Below are 22,474 nucleotides of genomic sequence, written 5' to 3' on the forward strand. Positions count from 1 at the left end.
ACATGAAAGTTGGAATTACCTAAATGTCTATCAGCACTAAGAAATTATTTAATAAATTGTAGCAAGTTAATACAGTAAAATATTATGTAGCTATTAAAGAGGAAGAGATAAGCTAGTGTCTAAGATATATATAATTAGATTCAGATACATATGGAGATTACTGACACAGATTAGATGAGCCACAGATATAGGTCTATGCATAGAAAATGCTCATAAGAATAAACACCAAGCTGTTCACAGTGGCTGCTGCTGGGAAGTGGTATGCGGGAGGATAGAAGATTTTTTTACGTTGCAGTTTATCTACTGTTTGATTTTTTTTAATCAAAATAAATGTATAACTTAGAAATATTTTTCTTTTGAATGTCTTCCTCTTAGCCCCCCAAAAATAATGCACTGCTAGATGGAGAAGATAGGCTTATAAATCTCAGAATCTGTGTGCAATCCAAAGAAATTAAAAATAGAAAAAATTCAAGAGTTGCTCAAGAAATACTTCTTAGCAATTCTCAGCTATAGGGTTTCTGAGAAATATCTGATATCTAAATTAATATGTTTTCCACTACTAGATTAAGATATGTGGTAAAATAAGCAACACTAAACTCACAGGTAACCTTTTTCTCCCTGATATTCAGTTTTTATTACTTTATTTTGTTTCTTCACATTTGTATTTAAATTCTAGTTAGTTAACATACAGTGCAATATTGGTTTCAGGAATAGAATTGGTTTCAGGAATAGAATGAATAGTGACTCATTACTTACATACAACACCTAGTGCTCGTCCTAACAAGTGCCCTCCTTAATCCCCATCCCCCATCTTGCCCATCCCCCATCAACCTTCAGTTTGTTCTCAAGGGTCTCTTGTGGTTTCTTTCTCTCTTTATCTCTCTCTGTTTGTCTCTTTCCCCCCTCCCATATGTTCATCTGTTTTGTTTCTTAAATTCCACATATGAGTAAAGTCATACGATATTTGTCTTTCTCTGACTGACTCATTTTGTTTAACATCATACACTCTAGCTCTATTGACATTGTTGCAAATAGCAAGATTTCATTCTTTTTGATGGCCAAGTAATAGTCCATTGTGTGTGGACTCTTTCCATAGTATGGCTATTGTTGATAATGCTTCTATAAACATCAGGGTGCATGTACCCCTTCAAATCTGTATCCTTTGTTTAAATACTCAGTAGTGCAATAGCTGGGTCATAGGGTAATTCTATTTTTAACTTTTTGAGGAACCTCCACATTATTCTCCAGAGTGGTTGTACCAGCTTGCATTCCCACCAACAGCACAAGAGTGTTTCCCTTTCTCCACATCCTTGCTAACACCTGTTTCTTATGTTGTTCATTTTAGCCACTCTGACAGGTGCGAGGTAGTTATCTCATTGTGGTTTGGTTTGTGTTTCCCTGGATAATGAGTGATGTTGATTTCTCAAAATGCAAAATAAAATGACATAATTTTCCACTTATCAAGCTGACAAAACATTTGCCAATATTAAAAAGGTTGCTAATAGGGGCGCCTGTGTGGCTCAGTGGGTTAAAGCCTCTGCCTTCGGCTCGGGCCATGGTCCCGGGATTGGGATTGAGCCCTGTATTGGGCTCTCTGCTCAGCAAGGAGCCTGCTTCCTCTTCTCTCTCTGCCTGCCTCTCTGTCTACTTGTGATCTCTGTCTGTCAAATAAATAAATAAAATCTTTAATAAAATAAAAAAAATTAAAAGGTTGCTAATATTCAGCAATGACAAGTAGGTATACACATAATAATGGGAAGATACATATTTTTAAATGGAAAAACCAAGTTCGATATGGGTAGCCTGATACCATTTTGTAAGTACATAATATATGTCAGAATAAGCATAAGAGAAAGTTGGGAAGAATCAATATCAGGCTCTTGACAATGGCTATCACAAAGGCAAGAGATTTGAGAACAACCTTTTGACTTTTTCCTTTCATAGAATTTTGTTGTTTTTTTGTTTGTTATGTGTTTTTTTTATTACTTATTTTTTAAAAGATTTTATTTATTTATTTGACAGTCAGAGATCACAAGTAGGCAGAGATACAGGAAAAGAGAGGGAGGAGGAAGCAGTCTCCCTGCTGAGCAGAGAGCCCAATGCAGGGCTTGATTCCAGGACCCTAAGATCACCACCCAAGCCGAAGGCAGAGGCTTTAACCCACTGACCCACCCAGGTGCCCCTAGAATTTTGTTTTTAATGTGAGAATATGGTATGGTAAGCCTTTTTATTCCCAAATATTTTAAAATTTGAAAGATATTATTTCATTTGAGAGAGAGAGCCAACACGAGTAGAGGAAGGAGCAAAAGGACAAGCAGAGTGGGGACCCTGGCATGGGGTTTGATCCGAGGACCCTAAGATCATGACCTGAGCTGAAGTCAGATGCTTAACCAACTGAGCCACCCAGGTGCCCCCAAATATTTTCAAATATTAAAAAGTGTAAAGAGAACCAGTGAAATTCATTTTTTTAAAAACATACTCCACATCTTTGTGGAGTTATAACTCCTCCAGAGTTTTAATCTCCCTTTGAGAATGAAATAATTCAAAAAAAATTTTTCTCCTTGTAATTAGGCTTGTGAAAAGACATAAAGGGTGAATTTGGAAGGGGATGTTTATATAAGGCAGGTTCCAAACTGGGAACAAAGTAGGGCATGGAATTCTATCCCATATTCTCATTTCATCTTAATGGCATATAAAAGATAAAAAAATATCGAGAGAAGGGATATAATTGTGTGTTTTCCATGACTCAAGGGGCACAAATTTTAGTAAAAAAAAAATACTATCTTAAATTGTTTTATGGCACTCCTTTGAGGGACACATTGGAGAGTTCTATACATTAGCTTGTTTTTCTAAGAGCTTTGATTTTTAAGAAGGTACAGAAAACTAGGGGGAAAGAGGCAATGAGAATGCTGAATCAGAATCATGATTCAAATAATTTTTCTTGAAAGTAGGGTCTTTTAGAGATTGAAAGAGTTCTAGGATAGTTTCACCTTTTTTTTTTTTTTTTGCTTCTCCCTCTGCCCCTGCTCATGCCCTCTCTCCCCCTCCCTCTCCCAAATAAATAAAAAATCTTCATAAAAAAGATAATTATCCCAAAATTTAACTCCAGCCATATTAAAACCTAATCAAATAGCATTCTTAAAGTATTTAAAAATAGTCAGAATTCCCCATTTCACTTTACATGTGAATGGTTTTGTTTTTGTTTTTGTTTTGTTGTTGTTGTTGTTTTCATGTGAATGGTTTGTTCAACAAGAAAATGTTTGATGCATATATTCTGGATATTTCCTTTTCATCTCTAGTTTTGATCTCTAGCAGTTTTGCCAAATAGTATCTCTATGAAACACTATGATTTCAAGTCCCTGTTGGTTCTTGACAAGTTCAAAAGGAGCAAATCACAGATTTCTTTTAGAAGAAGATTCATGTATCTGAAACAGCCTGCCCAATTTAGACAAATATATCTGGAAAATTTCTTTATTTCAAAAGGTTATGTATCTCCCAGCCAGGTTTATTTAACTGAATACTGTTTATAGTATGAATGAGAGAAATAATATAACATAATTTTTGTGGAATCAGGGAATAGTTCATATGCTTTCAAATCTCAGATATGTAAGTTAATCATTCGGGAACAAAAAACAACTTCTGAAAATGGACATGACTATAATGAAACCCATCAGTAGCTATGTAAAATCCATCTTGCTTAAATTATACTAGTGTTTATAAACACCAATGTATGAATAAATATTAATTTTCTCCAATTTCTTTATTCTGGAAAATACAGGTGCTTGCAAATTTCGTAAGTTGCTCTGCAAACATTTCTGATACTCCCAGAGTTAAGAAAATCCCACAACTTCAAAGTGGAAATGCTGACATCAGGACGTAAAATAATACATTATAAAAGCCTCCAAACGAATTGCTGCATGATAGGCTTCTTTTCATTTTTAAAACATGATGAAAAATCTTCCTTTCATTTATTTCATTTAATTTCATTCAATTTTATTTTGTCTTCCTTTTAATGAAGAATGCTCGAGCCTCTAAGAAAGCCTCAGGTGCATGAAATAGAAGAGATGAATGCAAAAGGCTTTTAATTCCAGGGAGTAACATATCTCTGACTACTCTGTTTCAATTCTTCCATCCTTCATCCTCTTTGCCCTGTGACTTTACAACCATCATTAGAAGGTGGCTAGGTCTGTTTTCCCACCTCTTGAATCTGGTCTGGCCTTTGGATGTGGTCTGGCTAACAGAATGTGTCAGAAGTGAGAGCGAGTCAGTCTTGGTCTGGGTTTCAGGGACCTCCCACATCCATGCTCTTTCTTGGGAGTACCCCAGCACGTTGGGAAAAGTCCCCAGCCAGGTTGCTAGAGGATGAGCTTGCACATACAGCAGAGCCCATTTGTCCTAGCAGAGGCCACACTAGACCAGTCGATAGCCAGCGACCCCCAAATATTGGAGAGAGCCCGCCTGTCTCACCCCCACCCAACCACAGATGTGTAAGAGAGTGCCATGAGAACAGAGGACCCACCCCAATGGCTTATAAACCTTTGAGCAGTAAATACCTACTCATTATTCTTTAGGCACTATTTTGGGGATGCTCTATCTTATTAAGAATATAGCTTCTTAAAAGATCTACATGTTTTTCCTTTTGTTTTCATTTTTTTTTCCCCCCCCAGCAGAAACTATTTTCATGCTAGACTTGCTCAAGTTCACATTGGCTTTGTACTTTTCAGGAGAATTCTTTGGCTTAAGCCTGTTTTCACAGAAACTCCTGTCCGATATCATTTTGTCCTGTATCTTAGGCTACAAGAAGTCTGATCATGCCACTGGCAAAGAAGTAACTAAATAATTTTAAAAAGTGAAGAGTCCAAATTCCCCCTCCCCTCCAAAATAAAAAAGCTTAGTAAAATGGATATTAGTTTGCAGATTTAAAGGCTAGTTCAGTTGAGGTCACAGTAGTAAAAGCAGAGAAGATAACACGAAGACAGAATTAAGTCTGAATATAACATTTCTCTCAAAATGCCAACATATACATTAAAACAAATAAAATTATAACAGATCAAGCAACAGATACATGTTGTATAAAATACAGATAATATAAGGAAATACAGAAAGGGCAAACTTTTAAGGGATGAATAAATCCAGACCAAGAAAACATTAATTAAAAAGTTGAGGGTGTGGTATTAATATTGGAGAAGTTCAAATTTAAGGAAGAGAAGTTGGAAAGGGACAAAACAGAGAAAGACAAAATTTCTAATTCACAGTTAAAATTACTAAGTAATAATTTGCAAAAAATATTAACCAATATCATAACAAAAAAATGAACCGCAAATGGTAAGAAATGCTAGAAACAGAACAGACTATAAATATGTAAGAATTGCAAGTTCTCAACAAAATAATTAAAGCTACAGTAATCAAAGTATGTTAAATGTTATATCCTAATAACAAAGAATATACTTTATTTCAATAATCATGTTTACAAAATAATTTCCAGGAATTAGAACAAAAAGTAGAAATAGTAGAAATAGAAACAAAAGTAGAAATAAAAATAGAAAATAGAAATAGAAAAATGAAAATATAATAAAAAATAAATTTTTATTTATAAAAAATAAAAAATAATAAAAAACAAAAATAGAAATAGAAAAAAGTAGAAATAGAAACAAAGCCAAACTAAAAAAATAATAACCAAAATTAAAGCGAAAAACTGAAACTAACTAGAATTTAAAAATTTTTCTCCCATGAATTGTCTGGGATCAAAGAAGTAATTAAAATTGAAATCGCAGAGTATTTACAAGGTTATTATGATTAAAACAATTAACATTGAAACTTAAAAGCAGAGAAAAATACATAGCTTTATGCCGCTAAGTAAATAACAAGAAAGAGTAAAAGCAAAAGAATGAACTATGGAAGGCCTAAAGGTAGAAAGAGTAACAACATAAACTTAAGAAACAAAATAACAAGTATAAAAAGAGACAACTAGGGGTGCCTGGATGACTCAATGAGTTAAGCCTCTGCCTTCAGCTCAGGTCATGATCTCAGGGTCCTGGGATTGAGCCCTGCATCGGGCTCACTGCTCAGCGGAGAGCCTGCTTCCTCCTCTGTCTCTGCCTGCCTCTCTGCCTACTTGTGATTTCTTTCTCTGCCAAATAAATAAATAAAATCTTTAAAAAAAGAAAGAAAGAAAGAAAGAACTAGAAAACAGGAAAAAAAAGGTGGATAAAGACATTGAAAAGCAAGTAACTAGGGGTTAAAGAGTAATACAATGGGTAATGTACCAGCAAACCTAATTAATAAAGGAGAAAAAGCAAAATTAACATTTCAAAATGGAGAATAAAAAACACAGAAGAACTTAAAACTACCCAAAGGAAGTATTTTGCAAACTGCTTTAAACTTGAAAATTCTGGTGACATTGAGGATAGTCTTGAAAAGCAGAATTCACAAGATTGACCGCAGTCAGAGAATATAACGTATTTACCCATTAGTTTTCCTGGAAGGAAACATAAAAAATTAGTAACAACATTTACCCTTTGGAGAAAGAAACTTATAGGGGAGAGACAGAATTGCACTTTCCCTTTCATCTCCTTTCGAGTCATGCCTATATACTCTTGTTTTTAATCTTCTGGGTTCTGTGGTTGGGCACACGGGTTGAAGATCAAGAAGTCAGGTGGGGTGGTTAGGGAGGCAGGTGGTGGAGATTGGAGGAAAAGGACCCAGAGAACAGATTATGGGCAAGGTTCATCTGGACGCAAGGAAGGGGCTGAAAGAGGAGGTAGCTAGCTAGGGGTCAGAGCCAAGCCAAGACAGATAGAGAGAGTCCCTAACAGAGCCCCTGCATGAAAGTGGGCCCATTGCTGGGCAGAGACCCCCTTAGAGCCCCTAAGTGAGCCTGCATTAGGCTTATCTTTGCAGCCTCATCTTTTGGTACCCTGTTGGCCATCTCTCAGTATCTCTCATAGTTGTAAAATGCACTATGTCTATTTGTTTGTTTGTCAATATTTGCTTACATTTTGTAGCAAATCCCTGAATGAGCTCTATTTAACATAACTGAGTGTCAGCGTGATTGGATTTGGTGCTCCTGTTTGGGGGGACTTGCATATTACACCAACAGGACGGTCCCTGATGCAAACCTCTTTGTTCCCTCCATACCAAAAATGGGAAATTAGTAAGCACAGGTTCCTCATTCATAAAAGAAGCAGGTTAGTTGAGATAAAATGTTTTGTTTCCTCCATGTGAAAGTGCATTTTTTTTATTTTTTTTAAAGATTTTATTTATTTATTTGATATACAGAGATCACAAGTAGACAGAGAGGCAGGCAAAAAGAGAGAGAGGCTGCTTGCCGAGCAGAGCCCGATGCAAGGCTGGATCCCAGGACCCTGAGATCATTACCTGAGCTGAAGGCAGAGGCTTTAACCCACTGAGCCACCCAGGTGCCCCTGAAAGTGCATTTTAAACAAGTGACATAGATACCATATGGCCTGTCAGTCACTTGACACTGAAATACAATACACTCCTATTGTCACACAACCATAACCACCAACCATCTCCAGAACTCTAATCTTGTGAAGCTGGAACCCTATACTCTTCCCTTGACCCTCCCTCCAGTCTCTGGCAATCACTCTTCTACTTCCTGTCTTTCTATGAATGTGACAATTCTAGGTACCTCCTATAGGTGGAATCATACTATTTTTGTCTTTTTTTGTAACAGACTTATTTTGTAACGTATCCTTAAGGTCCATCCATGTTGTAGCACCTGGAAGAATTTCCTTTTTTTATAAGTCTGAATAATATTCCGTTGTATATACATACTTATTTTGTTTATCTATTCATCTGTCAGTGGACAATTCTACCCTTTGGTCATTGTGAGTAATGCTGCTATGACCATGGATGTATGAATATCTCTCCAAGACCCTACTTCCAATTTGGGGGGGGGTGTAATACCCAGATGTTGAATTGTTGGCTCATCTTTTCTTACTTTTGAGGAACTACCATGCTATTTTCTATAGTGGCTGCACCATTTGATCTGTACAAGGGGTCAGACTTCTCCACACCTCTACTAACTCTTGGTTCTTTTCTGGCTTTTAATAGTAGCCATTCTAATGAGTGTGAGGTGGTGTTTCACTGCAGTTTTGATTTGCATTTCCCTAGTAATTAGTGAGATTAAGCATCTTTTCATGTGCTTATTGACCATTTATATATCTTCTTTGAGAAATGTCTGTTCAAGTCCTTTGTTCATTTTATAATTAGGTTGTTTTGTTGTTCATGGTGTTGAGTTGTAAAAGTTCTTTATATAGTTTGGACATTAATCTTTTATCAGATACATAATTTGCACATATCTTCTCTCATCTCATGCATTGCTTTTTCAATCTGTTGTTTGTGTTCTTTGATACATTGAAGTTTTTAATTTTGATGCAGTCCGTTTTTTGTTTTTTTTTTTTTTTACCTTTTTGTCTGTGCTTTTGGCACCAGAGTCAAAAACCGGTTGCTAAACAATCCATTTACTTTTAGCAAAGCCTGACTTCTAAGGCACAAAGACGATTTACAATGCAAATCAGTTGGGTAACCTGGATTAATTTGCCCACTCAAAACACAGACTATTAAAAATGAATAAATCAAAGTTGGGGAACTCTGAGCTTTCACTGACACTTTAATTTTTGAAAAAGTATTAAATCTTATTTGAGTAGTTATAACTTCGCATGAGTTTTCTGATTCATGTCTAGTTCATAGATTCTTTCAAGTCAGAATATAATGGAAACCCCATTTGAAGTCAAAGTTTCCATATTAGAGGTCTTGGTTTTGCCAAACTGTCTAGTACCCTGAGTAGCAATAAGCATCTACTCACTAAAGCCTTAAAATAACAAAATATTAGCCCAGAAGTGGCAATTAACATTATTTGTACCATGTATTTATTTTGTGGATGAACTAATTGAGATCCTGAAGGAGAAGTAATGACGTGGTCAATAGAGAATACAAAAGAGATGTCTTGCTTGCAGATATAACACAAATACAAAGCTGTAGAAGTTTGGATAGACTGTCCGAACTAATGGGATAATTGATGCCTGTGGGATGCAGATGTGCATGTGAAGTCAACCTTTAATTATAAGCAGGTGATGCAATAGGAATGCCAGGAAAAATTGGGGGTCTCTAAGAAAACTTATTCCAAGAGATTTTATTTCAGTTCTATAAATGCTCCAGAAAACTGTCACCTTGTCCCTTGGGGGCTCCCACATCTCATGCACTCCCCAGGTATTAAATAGACATTTTGAGAAATGCTAAGAGATCCTCTGTGCAGGTTGCCATCTTGTTGGTTGTGGTTGACCACATTTCATATTTCTAAGTCATGTTATCCTATAAAATTCACAGTATTATAGGCCTGAAGGAACCTTCCAAGTCATTGGGTTCATATTGTCTTTTTTTCAGATCAGGGAACAGAAGCCTAAGGAGACAGTGACTTGACACAAACTGCCAATGGAGTGTGGTCAAGATCTTAATTGGAATCCCGGATTCAAAAAGCTTATATATATTTAGGAATGTCACCAAAGGCAGAAACATAAAATAGATAATGCATGCCAGGTATGCATTCCAAAACTTGAATTCCCTCCTTGTCTTGCAGCTTCTGAAATCTTGCTCTCCCTCAGCCATCCACAAAGTCAGAAAAATCATTGACTTCTAACTTTCTAACTTCCCCAGCTTGGTAACAAAGCCACACAGATCCTAGCCATGGGAACATTCCCTCACGAGCCTAGGATAGGCTTTAGCTTCTCTCTGTGCCACCAGAAACAGGATGGCTGCACCTTGTCCCGATTTTCTCCACTTTCAGCCATCTTTGATAAAGGGGGCTTCATTCTGTAAAGATTAGCCTACTTGAAACGTTGCTGTTTCTGAATTCACATAAAAAAATTATATTGACAAGTTTGCCAATCTTCCAAAATGTTCAAATTCATCTGACCTTCTAAATAACAACATCCACTGGAAAATTATCAGACATCTGGAGAGTCATCTGGGGTTGAATTAAATTTTTGATGTGCTGTGAAATTGGGTCAGTGCCTTAGAATTGCATTTTAATAGTTATGAATGCACTAATAAAATGCCGCTCTTTGGTGCAAATTGGCAACTCTCCCAGACTTCGGAAGCTTCGAAGAAATGAATTTCAAAATTCTCGATTAACAAATATGTACAAGAAGTCAGAAAAGACAAATTAAGAATCCTCTATTATGGGGCACCTGGGTAGCTCAGTAGGTTAAAGCCTCTGCCTTCGGCTCAGGTCATGATCCCAGAGTCCTGGGAACCCCGCATTGAGCTCTCTGCTCAGCGGGAAGCTTGATTCCTCCTTTCTCTCTGCCTGCTTCTCTGCCTACTTGTGATCTCCATCGGTCAAATAAATAAATAAAATCATTAAAAAAAAAAGAATCCTCTATTAAAGTACACAATAAACCCTAGATTTATTTTACGAGCTATGATTTTAAATGGAGCCTATTTGCTCTGCAAAGGGCAACATTGTTCAACGGTGTGAGTAGCTAGTAGAAAATCAGGAGGGAAGTTCCTTTTTCTTCTTGGGATTTGTGGTTCCAGTGAAGTCATTGTACTTAGTCAAGTATTTTCTAGACTGCCTAATGGAGCAAAAATAGGACAAAGAGATGGCAGTTGCGGGGGCTCAGACTTCTACTGGATGTTTTAAAGAACTTCTTAACAATGGGCTGTCTTGTGCCTCTCATGAAAAATGTTTAAGAAAAAGTTGAAGAACCGTGTTTCAGGGATATTGCAGAATATATTTAATTGGATGAGAAGTGTATTCAAAGACTTTCAAGGTCCTTTTGAATTTAAGACTGAGCTGCTACATTCTATAAGATAGAGCTAAAAGGAGCCCTGGTTGAATCCCGGGTAAATAACATGTCTTAGAAGTGAAGTCTCACTTAACAGCATTTAGAATTTCACTCAACTAAAGCGAAGTTTCTGGAACCCACATAGAAGCTAATGGACAGTCACAGCATAGGATGCAAAAAAGACCTCAAGGGAGTTGCATGAGCCTGGCAAAGCATGCACACCCAAAACCCCATAGGGCCAGCGAATCTCTGAAGGCACCTGTAAGGAGGTGTACAGTGGAGACTGAGGGCAAGTCTCAAAATATTAAAAATGTAAAGCATCTTTGGTTTCTTTTCTTATAAAATCATTACCATTGACCTAATCCTTTCCAATAGGAATACATGGAAGCTAAGAGAACTCTGGGACAAATGGCAAAGACTATAAAAGAAATCTTTGTTGGGGTACAACTGTGACTCATTACCTAGGAATGCTAGCACAGTGGAGTGAAGTTTCTTAGGTACTCAAAAGCTCTACAAGGCAAACTTGTATTTTGCTCGACGTGGTACCCTTCAGTTTATTTTTTTAAGGATTATTTACTTATTTGTCAGGGAGAGAGACAGCGGGCACACAAGTAGGGGTCACAACAGGGATATGGAGAAGCAGGCTCCCTGTTGATCAGGGAACCCAATGCAGGACTGGGATCATGACCTGAGCTGAAGGCAGATGCTTAACCAACTGAGCCATCCAGGCGTCCCAGGGCCCTTAAGTTTAATCACACCCGAGCCTCGGATGTTATGACCTTTCTTCCCTTCTCCATGCTCCTCTCCCTCATCCTTGCCCTTAGTTCATCCCTAGGATCCTTGACTTCAGGCAATGCCTCATATTTAAGACCTGTTCTTCTGCCTCATTTGAATCAAAATTGACTTAAGCTTCGGTTTCATCCTTCTGCGCCTAGTTTGGTGAGTGAATTAAGACTTAAAGACGAATACATACACACTCTGTGTACAGCTTTTGTGGTATTTCATGGTAGTTGAGTTTTCCTAGAATTGAAAAACCATTTCACAAATAAGGCCTCTGTGATTATAAATTGAACGCAAGTGGGAAAGAGGCAACGGTTTAAAGTATGGTCTGGTTGTACGCTCCACATGCTACATCTGTTACCTAAAATTGGAAAATATGTAATGGAGAATTATTTTTAAATAATTAATATGGGGGTGTAATTACTATTCCCTTACTATGGGGGCACCTGCGTGGCTCTGTTGGTTGGGCGGCTGCCTTCAGCTCAGGACCCTGGGGTCGAGCTATGTGCCCGGTTCCTTGTTCAGCGGGAAGCCTGAGTCTCCCTTCTCCTCTGCCTGCTGCTCGCCTTGCTTGTGCTCTCTCTCATTCTCTCTCTGCATCAAATAAATGAATAAAATATTTTTTAAAATTTAAAAAAATAAATTCCTTACTACAGTCTGTACTCATTCAGCAAAGTGCATCAATTTCTTGGAGCCAGTATTATGCTCTTGAACAAACACCATGACTGAAACATGGGTAACATTATTAACCTGAAGTCAATTCACTGTTTTCTAAAAGTTTAAATGTTTTTTTTCTTTTCTTGGTGCGTTTATTTATTTTTTCCCATTCCTTTTCTTTTCACTTTATTGATTAGGAATTGTATATATTTAATGAGTACAATGTGACATTTTATGTGTACCCTATAATTATAATAATACAATAATAACCCATAATATTACATAGTTAGTGTATATTTAAGGTGTGTAACCTGATGTTTTGATATATGTATACATTGTGGAGCAATTGCCACAATCAAACCAGTTAACACAACATCTCATGTAATTACTTTCCTTCTGGTGTTTGTGTGGGGGAGGGGCGAGAATGCTTACGATCAACTAAAGGTTGAAGTATTTGATGTTTGTGGGACTAAGCTCATTCTCTTTTCCTTATTGAGTCAAATTTTGCTACTTTTTTGGTAAGGAGTTCATTTAAGTTATCTTACTTAATACTTAATACTAAATACTTATCTTACTTAATACTAAAATACTTACTTTATACTAAAGTGATTTTTCAGTTTGCTGGGGAGAAATACTTTAAAAAGGTTAGACATGAAAAGTCCACAAGGCAATGAAGATGAAATATGAGGACAGGGGTTGGTTTTAAGAAGCTGTAATCAGGGCACCTGGGTGCTCTCTGCCTTCGGCTCAGGTCATGATCTTAGGGTCCTGGGATCAAGTTCTGCATCGGGTGCCCTGCTAAGCAGAGAGCCTGCTTCTCCATGTCCTTCTGCTGCACCCCCTCCTTCTCTCACTCTCTGTCAAATCAATAAATCCTTAAAAAAAAAAAAAGCTGTAATCATGATGGCTAACATGGAAACAATTTACCCCAGTCTTCTGCAAACAAGCCAGATATTTTTCCTGAGACTATATATCTATATACCCTAAACTGTATAGATTTTTACCATAAACACCCAAACACAGAGACCCTATGGTGGTCATTTACCTGACAAAAAGAAGACAAAACTGATCCATTGGTCTCCAGTGCACCAAAGTGATAAAATAGAATGAACAACTCGTAATTCCAAAGGAGTCCTGTTTCAGAGTTTGGAGTGTTACCATTACACCACCATGACTTTTTTCCCCCTTAAAATCTGTAGTGTCCCAGGGCACCAAAATACTGTTTTTGCTCCAAGGGCCATTTGAAAATACACTGTCCTCTTGAGGACAGCTTCCTGGAGTCAAGGAAGAAACCCATAGAGAGAAAAAACATCTATTTTTCTCAAACTTCCTTTTCTACCAAGCCTTTTAGTCAAACTGGTAGAGAAGACTTAAAAGTTTCAACTACTTTTGACCTGTAGTTAATCCATGCTTAGGAGAGAAAATTATACAGGTAGGATTCCCTGATTTGTGGGGTGAGTGAGACTTTCAGCTGAAAACAAAAATGGTTTGTAGTCCCTACAGAGGCTGCTGACTCCCATTTTTGAAAAAATGGAGGGCAGCGATACGGAACACTGGTTTTCTTTCTCTCACACATGTTACTTGTATGATCTCATTCACAAAAGGGATAATTAAAATGAACATGACACCTGTCCACCTTAAAAATAACTTCATACAAAAAAACAAAAACAAAAGCAAAAAATCCTTGTACAGAAGATGCTGGTGGGTCCAAATTCCTTAAGGAATAAGATGTAATATTGCACACAAGTTTCCTTTATTCAATAAAAGATATCATTCTGCAGTGATGAACCCAGAATTAATGGGACTAGAAGCCGATCTAATTTGGGGGACAAGATGTCTTTAAAAATAATACCTGTCAGTTGGGTGGGTGCTACATTCCGGCAGGTCCTCCCGCACCTTTCCTCCACCACAGAGGGCTCCTCACTCTCTGGCAGACAAAAACACACTCCTCGTGCCTCTTCTCTTGCAGCTGGAAAATGGACGGGGAGCATCCCAGAACTGACTCTCCCCATGTTGCCCGCAAATGCCTTCCCAATAGCACTGCTTGAATCTAGTGCCCGGACTCTTCCCTTGCTGAAGTCACAGTGTTTGTCCATCCCTTTGAAAAAGTAGAAGAGGATGAAGATGAATATAGCTGTGGTTGCTATTAAGGAAACAGCATAGAGGAGACCAAAAGTGGCCAAAGCAAGTGTGAGATCCACCATGAAAATGGCCAGCTTGACCAACATGTCCGTATTTCTCCTCTTTCTGAGAAGATATTTAAAACTTCCCAAAGGCTCCCACTATGCAATTATGTCTTTGTAAGATGTGGGCAGGGAGAAGGACATTTCTAAACATGCTAAAGTGTGTTGTAATTCCTACAAGTATCTGCCAGGAGGGTCGTATAATGAAATTTTGATTTCCCAACTGGTGTGAAACAGTGGCTAAAGGTGAAGTGTGGGATATTGCTTCATCACTTGCTTCTCTAGTGGAGAGAAGTTCAGGGATTTCTTTTATCACCCTAACTATGTAACTGAATCATATGGTTTCTAATCACCAGGGGATGAACCCACTAATGGTGTGCATTTACAACACATAAGGCTATAGTAGAAATTTGATATTTCTTGGGAAATTAAAATATGCCAGTTTGACCTCTCCTGGATGTGTTTGAAAAAAATTTATTAGAGAATATAATCCAATTATATTAGAGAATATAATCCAATTATATTCTCTAATAAATTATATTCTCTAATAAATTTATATTATAATATATAATATCATATATTATAATAATATAATTTATATTATATTCTCTAATAAATTCTCTAAAAAACTGAATTTAGCCAATGGGGCAATGGAATTAAATCCCAGAATCACAGCTCAGCAGCAGACATACAAGGTAATAAATACAAATTAGAAAAGGAAGCTGGTAGGCTACCAGAGATAGCTTTAAAGAAGCTTAAAGAAGACAGTCACCTTTTTGTATTAAATGGCATGATTAAAAATTTTGATGATCTAAAAACAAAAGGACCAGGATATTTCTTAGTTAACAAGGTAAATGAAAAGTAATAAGAGAATCCAAGAAAATACATAAAGTTGAATGATGAAGCTGTGTCCTCAAATGAGGCAAACTAAACTGAAATACGCTTTTAAAAAATATATTTTATTTATTTATTTGAGAAAGAGAGAGTGAGAGAGAGCCCATGAGTAGAGGGAGGGGCAGAGGGAGAAGGTAAGGTAGACTCCCTGAAGGGCAGGGAAACAGACACCAGGGGTGCTCTCGGGATCCTGAGATCATGACCTGAACAGGAGTCAGAAGCTTAACCGATGGAGCCACTCGGGTGCCCCAAAATGTGCTCTTTTTTTTTTTTTTTTTAAGATTTCATGTATTTATTTGTTTATTTTAGAGAGAGGAAGAGAGAGTGAGAACAAGAGAGTACTTGTGCACTTGAGATGGAAGAGAGGCAGAGGGAGAGAGACTCTCAAGTGTGCTCCCAGATGACCACCAAGCCTGACGCGGGGCTCAATCTCACAACCCTGAGATCATGACCTGAGCTGAGGTCAAGAGTTGGATGTTCAACCAACTGAATCACCCAGGCCCCCAGGAAGGGTAGTTTTGAGTTAGACAATGTTGGAAGTGAGAATCTATTGGTCCTTAATACTCAGAATGTTCTTCTCCATGCAATATAGGTTAAGAGTGTGAGATTCTGGGATACCTGGGTGGCTCAGTGGGTTAAGCCTCTGCCTTTGGCTCAGGTCATGATCCCAAGGTCTTTGGATCGAGCCCCACATCGGGCTCTCTGCTCAGCGGGGAGCCTGCTTCCTCCTCTGTCTCTTCCTGTCTTTCTGTCTACTTGTGATCTCTGTCAAATAAATAAATAACATCTAAAAAAAAAAAAAAAAGAGTGTGAGATTCTATTTCCAAAGGGTTTAATCACACTGCTTGACTTTACAGATATTTCTAAATGCTTAACATTCTGAATGCTGTCTCTTAGTTTTACATTTCTGGAAACCTAAAACACGACAAGAACATAATTATAGTGATAGCACAGAATACCGAGGTTAGAACCTTCGACAGTTTAAAAATAATAGAGGTTATAGTAAGGGAGATGACGAGAATTGAGGAAATATGGATTTCTACATCTTCCACAGTTGGAATTCAAGGAATACCTGTTTACAAGTGGTGTAAGAAATAAAGGTTTGGTATAGTTTTGTAATTAATAAGAAGGACCAGTGGGAGAACAAAAAATACAAATTTAACAAGACTTGTAAGATAAAACAAGTAGAGAAGACACTAGGTTTTTCATTTTCATGGCAAGAAATTAGCAAATACTGTTTAAAATTGCTAAATAACACACTAGGTTTATATGTATATTCGCTAGACCTGTGATGTCCTATATGGGACTATTGAACATTTGTAATGTAGCTAGTCTAAATTGATATGAGCTTTAACTATGAAATACACTTAACATTTAAAAGATCAGACTTTAAAATAGCTCATTCATAGTTTTTATATTGAATATATGTGAAATGACAACCTTTTGGGTAGATGGGATTAAATAAAATACAGCATTAAAATTAACTTCACTGTTTTAAATATAGCTACTACAGTAGTTAATTGTGGCTCACATTATATTCCTATTGGATAGGACTGGTCTGGAATTTTAGAGCTAATCACCCCAGCTAAGCACCCAAACCAAAAAATGTTAAATTAGTTCTCTCTGGTGATTAGGACAGGTGTGGGGGGAGGGAAAGACTTTGTGTTTTCATTCTGTGCTCTTTTGTATGGTCCAAATTTTATTATCAGGTCCCTCTATTATTCATTGAGTGAATTGAGTAGTAAATAAAGATGATGATACTTTTTAAAGAATAAATTAGGTGAGTGAACTAGACGCAAAATAAAAATTAAAATAAAAAAACAAATGAGGAGAATAATGTAAATAAAACTCTAAAACAATATACCTTTCAGGGCACCTGAACAGTTCAGCCAATTGTCTGCCTTCAGCTCAGGTCAGGATCACAGGGTCCTGGGATCAGGCCCTGAGAGTCTACTTCCTCTCCCTCTGCCCCTCCCTCGGCTCACGCTCTCTCTCTCTCAAATAAATAGATAAACCTTAAATTAAAAAATAAAAAGAAAATAATATACCTTTCCACATATAGGAAAGGAAAGGTAGGTAATTACAACTGGGAAGGGAGGTTCAAGTTATGAAATGTCTTATAGTGAGCAATAGTGCTTTTTTTCAGCCTAAAACTCAATGTTAGGAATTGGTGGTTTTCCACAGATGAGATTAAACAATTAATGTAAAATCATTTTTATTGGAATAATATTGCATAGGTTTATATTGTACAGTCATATTGTAACCATGCATTGTGATGGTTAATAAAAGTGTATGTAGCTTAAATGATACACACATGTTCCCAATTTAACAAAGAGAGAGACCCTGTTGTGCTTACTCACCTTACTGAAGAAACTTGTCCTTAACTGAAAGAATGAACAACCAACTTCAAAACCAAACACCTTTAAATATTATCTCTCAAATTCAACTTCCTGATTTTACAAAGCTGCTAGAGAAGTAACAGTCAGGGGAAAAATTCAAATTTTCTATTGTAAGTGCAATTAAAGGACAGTTTTCTTTTTAAGTAACATTAAATGAAACTAACTTTACATAAACTATTTAATGAATGTGTATATCCAAAATTTCTCACATTATTTATATAAAATTAAATTAGTTATAGTATTAATTAGAAAAAAAATACAAATTTAGATTTTCCTCCCTGGTAGAGTATGTTTTCAGAGGTCACACTGGGGAGGAAATTTCTCTCTTCCCTTAAGAATTTGTTCTATCAAAAATTCCTATAAACTTCTCAAAGGGGGTTGCAGAAATGTGATATCAATACAAACCAATGGTCCTTTTGGACCATTGGTTTATATTTTCTCCACTATTTTTTTTTTTTTTTTTTTTCTTAAAGATTTTATTTATTTATTTGACAGAGAGAGATCACAAGTAAGCAGAGAGGCAGGCAGAGAGAGAGAGGAGGAAGCAGGCTCCCTGCTGAGCAGAGAGCCCGATGCGGGCCTCGATCCCAGGACCCTGAGATCATGACCTGAGCCGAAGGCAGTGGCTTAACCCACTGAGCCACCCAGGCGCCCACCACTAATTTTTACAAAAGAGAGAAATGTACCCCACTTTCACTTTTAATTGTCTTTAATTTCCCATTCGAACATCATTCCTTGGGCTAAAATGTTCGGTTTTTTATTGATAGCTGTATGCTGCAGCCTATGCAAACAGATGTAATTTCTTATCAGTGAGGTATGGATATCTGCTGGAAAATTTTTAATAAAAATAATTTATTCTAAAGAATAGGTTTCGATAGGAAAAGGGCAAAAGGGAAAATGAGGCATTAGAAAACATCAACAGATTTGAACAAAGGAAGAACAGAAATGGGCTCTGGCAAACAGTGGCAAACCCCACCTACTTTGCAGGCTTAAAATGCAAGTTGTTGTGACTAGCGTGAGACCCTGAGGACATAAATTGGGATTGTAGCCTTTCATGTCCTTCAGTGTGACAACTGGGATGATTTTAAATGTAGACTCAAGACTAGAAGGATATGGGAAATTCTCTCATCCAACATGAAGATCTTAGGTTCTTATCCTAAAGTAAATTTATGTAAAAATCAGCAGATCTAGGACAAGTTAAGATGGAGAACAGTGATTTAAAATAAAAAGAGGTTTGCTGACATAATTTTTATTGATGGATAGGTTTCTTTATTTGTGCAAATGAGACTTTAGTTTGGACCACCAAATATCACACTCAACACTTCGTCCTAAACTGTCCCCTAAATATATTTCCAATAATTTAAAATAGATTTTAAATCAGCAGCAAGCAGGGTCGCAGTCGATTTAAAACAACTGCAGTGACTCCTGAAGCAAAATTATACATTGACTATCTCTTGCCTTTCAGATCATCAAATCCCCAAAGACTCGCTATAAATCGCTCCGCTTCCTTCCCATAATGACTTGGGCAGAAACATTCTGAATTAAATGACGCTGTGACGTGATTTATGTACATCTGGACTTTCAACCCAATGACTTCCCAGCACTCCATCAATCTTTATAAAGTCCTGGCAATGTACTTGAAAAGAATTGCAATGCCGTAAGTTAAAAGCGAAGGCTGGGTTTTGCCAATGTAACAAGATAAGAAGCTGTGTGACCTGGCCCACGCTGGGTAGCCGGTGCTGGAGGAGTGATTGCACTTTGGGCTCAGAAGCCCCCTGAGCTCTGCCGCTTGCTCTCTGCAGTCAGCTGTCACAGCTTGACATGACTACTGCAGGGAAAGGTTGAGAGGAACTTCAATGCTGGGGCTTCTTTAATATTTCTTTTATGACATTAACTTGAAGCTGCTGGAGCATGCTTGCATTTTTACTCTGTTAATTTATTCAGATTGGTGCCTCCCTAAACCTATACAATATAATTCAGTACATCTGAGGATTGTATTGTTGTTCCCAATATCAGGTAACTCTTTCTCCCTACGAAGGGATTAAACCTTCCAGGTCCACGACATTAGGCTTGGCTGTGCGACTTGCTTTGGCCAATGAAATGTGGTCAGAAATGCTAGATGTGAGTTGGGAGCAAAAACTCTAGGAGCTGTTGTGGGATGTCACCAACATTCTTTTTCCAGAGCCAGGGGGCTGGCGGGTCCCAAATGGAGGCTGCTTATGCCGCCTGAGTGGGCTCCGGATGGAAGAGCCAAAGCCAACCTACAATTGCCATATAAAATGAGCAAGAAGAAAATTCTGCTGTTGTAAGATACTAAGGTCTGAGGGTAGAAGGTATCTATTGTTACTGTAGCATAACTCAGTCCAAACTGACTGGTAAAAAATGAGTAACCTAGGGGCTCAGTGGGTTAAGCCTCTGCCTTCAGCTCGGGTCATGATCTTAGGGTCTTTCGATCGAGCCCCGTATCAGGCTCTCTGCTCTGCGGGGAGCCTGCTTCCCACCCACTCTCTCCCTGCCTGCCTCTCTGCCCACTTGTGATCTCTGTCAAATAAATAAATAAAATTTTTTTAAAAAATCAGTCTCCTTTAAAGAAACTGTAAGAACCTTCCAAGCATGAATAAATCGAAAAAGGTCAGCAAACCTTTGGCCAATAAGAGCGCTGTCTTATTTCTTGAGATTTGGATTTCTGCACTGCTGATCTATCCTTTTTATTTGTCCTTTGGAAAATATTGGAGATTGGGAATGTTGCTTTTAGAAATGCAAGATGCCTGTACCCAAAGTTGATCTCATACTCTCCCATTTTCTTGACAGAATGGAGGCAAGTCTGGACTCTTTAAAGTCTAGAGATCTCATAGCACTTATCTGCTGACAGCAACATTGAAGCCAGCCACAGTAAAATTCTCAGGTGGGAGCTAATATCTGGGGAGGTTCCTGGGAGAGCAGAATAACTCAATGTATTGGTCATGTGCAAAGACGTATCTGTGGTAGACCAGCTAGACTGGTACAGTCCAGTAAGTATTTATATTCAAGGGGGACGGAATTTTTGACACATTTGGGGTTGTCCAAATCAAAATGGAATGCAATTCAGAGAAGGCCATCAGGCCATAAATCATTAAGACTTTAGCTCTAAATTCAATACCACATTTAATAATATAAACTTCAATGCTCTTTTTGTCTTTAAAAATAATGATTGAATGATTGCACAGGTCAACCTGTCTGGGTTTTAATTACAGCGATGCTGATTACTAGTTGTATACCTTTGGGGAGCTACTTAAACTTTGCTGTACTTCAATGTCTTCTGTTAGGAAAGGAGGACAATAATATGACCTACCTCATGTGGCCATTGCAGGATTATATGAGTTAAAGAGGTAAAATGCTGAAATAGTTCTGTAACTATTCAGTTAATGTAAGCTAACATCATTAGCTATTTTGCCTATCTCTAAAGGTTGCAAGACAATGAGTTGCCTAAGAAAGAACTTCATGAAATTTATGAAGCATCATTTTTGTTGTTTCTTATTTTTTTACCTTGCTCTACAACATGACTTATTTTTCTTTGATTGTGATTCTTTGAAGGGTAGCGATAATTTAGGATGCTTACTAGATTCATTTGATGAGACCAATACCTTCTAGGGAGACCATTGGAGTCAAAAATAATTTGTCTCCACAAATCAGTCTTAAAATGCATGCCAAATGTGGTAAAATCTCCACAATTTGGTTGATTAATTGCATCCAATTTTTATCCCAAGGTGACTTCCTTTCTGCACCTGGGTCTCTTTTCAAACCATGAAGACTTAGTTCCAAAAACTAACACGAGGATGATGAATCCCATCACAAAGGAACAAGGAAAAAAATCCATTCTCCTTGCATAAAACAATGCTTGAAAGATTCTTCACGATTTATTAACTACCTATATTGTCCTCTTTCCCTTTCCACAGCTAATGCTCCTTGTGAGAACTATTTCAAATTTTACAGAACTTTATTGAAACTTGTCTGTCATTTTAGTATAGGAAGTTAAAGAATTATTTCATCTGAATTCCTGGCCACTTCAAATTACTATGGAATCATTCTATGGAATGTTGTAGAAATCAGATGCCCTCTCCTTCCCCAACACACCTGGAGCTTTCCACTGTCCTCCATTTTTAAAGACCTCTGTCACAGTGTATATTTACTTCTGCACTTGGCTTAAGAAATCTTTTCAAGTCAGGGGAGAAATATCAGAGGTCTATTGAAATAGACATCCTTCCTTAAAACGTGTATGAAATGGACATGGTGGCTATGGCATTAGCCTGGGACACAAAAATTGAACAATTCAAGTCAATAAATTAATGATAAGGTGATGGTTCAAGCTCAGACAGGAATTATGAGGAAACGATAATGTACTTCTTGAAGAATTCAGAGGCTTGGTGTGTGTTCTTGTCCTGTGGTTTTTTCTGGCAAATATTTTCCTGCAGCATGTTCCTCCTTTTGTCTTTCTCCGGCATTCCACATAGCAATAGCACCACCTATTGGCCTATTCCATTTGCTCGCTTGCTGTCCTGAAGATTTGCTAACTACTGCCCTGACAGGTACAGAGAATGCAGCTTATGGTTTCCCTAATATCACCCACCTCTTGTTTTCTACTGAGTGGCTTTGTTATACAGCAGTTTTGGGGTTAGTTCAATAGCTCATGGCTATTAAAAAGACATTTTAAGATAAGCCATTTCTTAGCTCGTAAACTCTTTTGAAATTCTAAATTGTAGAAGTACCGTTA

At 37.4% G+C, this 22,474-nt stretch overlaps 1 long non-coding RNA gene across 1 annotated transcript in view; it reads left to right on the top strand.

Moving 5' to 3' along the window:
• The first annotated feature begins 19,196 nt into the window (after positions 1–19,196).
• LOC101681791 overlaps positions 19,197–22,474 on the top strand; it is a 54,407-nt gene continuing 51,129 nt past the window's right edge. The window contains exons 1-2 of the long non-coding RNA XR_199314.3: positions 19,197–19,381; positions 20,536–20,629. This is a non-coding gene — a long non-coding RNA (uncharacterized LOC101681791). The remainder of the gene's footprint in view (positions 19,382–20,535; positions 20,630–22,474) is intronic.

This window comes from Mustela putorius, unplaced genomic scaffold (assembly GCF_011764305.1).
Source record: "Mustela putorius furo isolate JIRA1106 unplaced genomic scaffold, ASM1176430v1.1 tig00000874_pilon_pilon_pilon, whole genome shotgun sequence".
Classification (NCBI taxonomy): domain Eukaryota; kingdom Metazoa; phylum Chordata; class Mammalia; order Carnivora; family Mustelidae; genus Mustela; species Mustela putorius.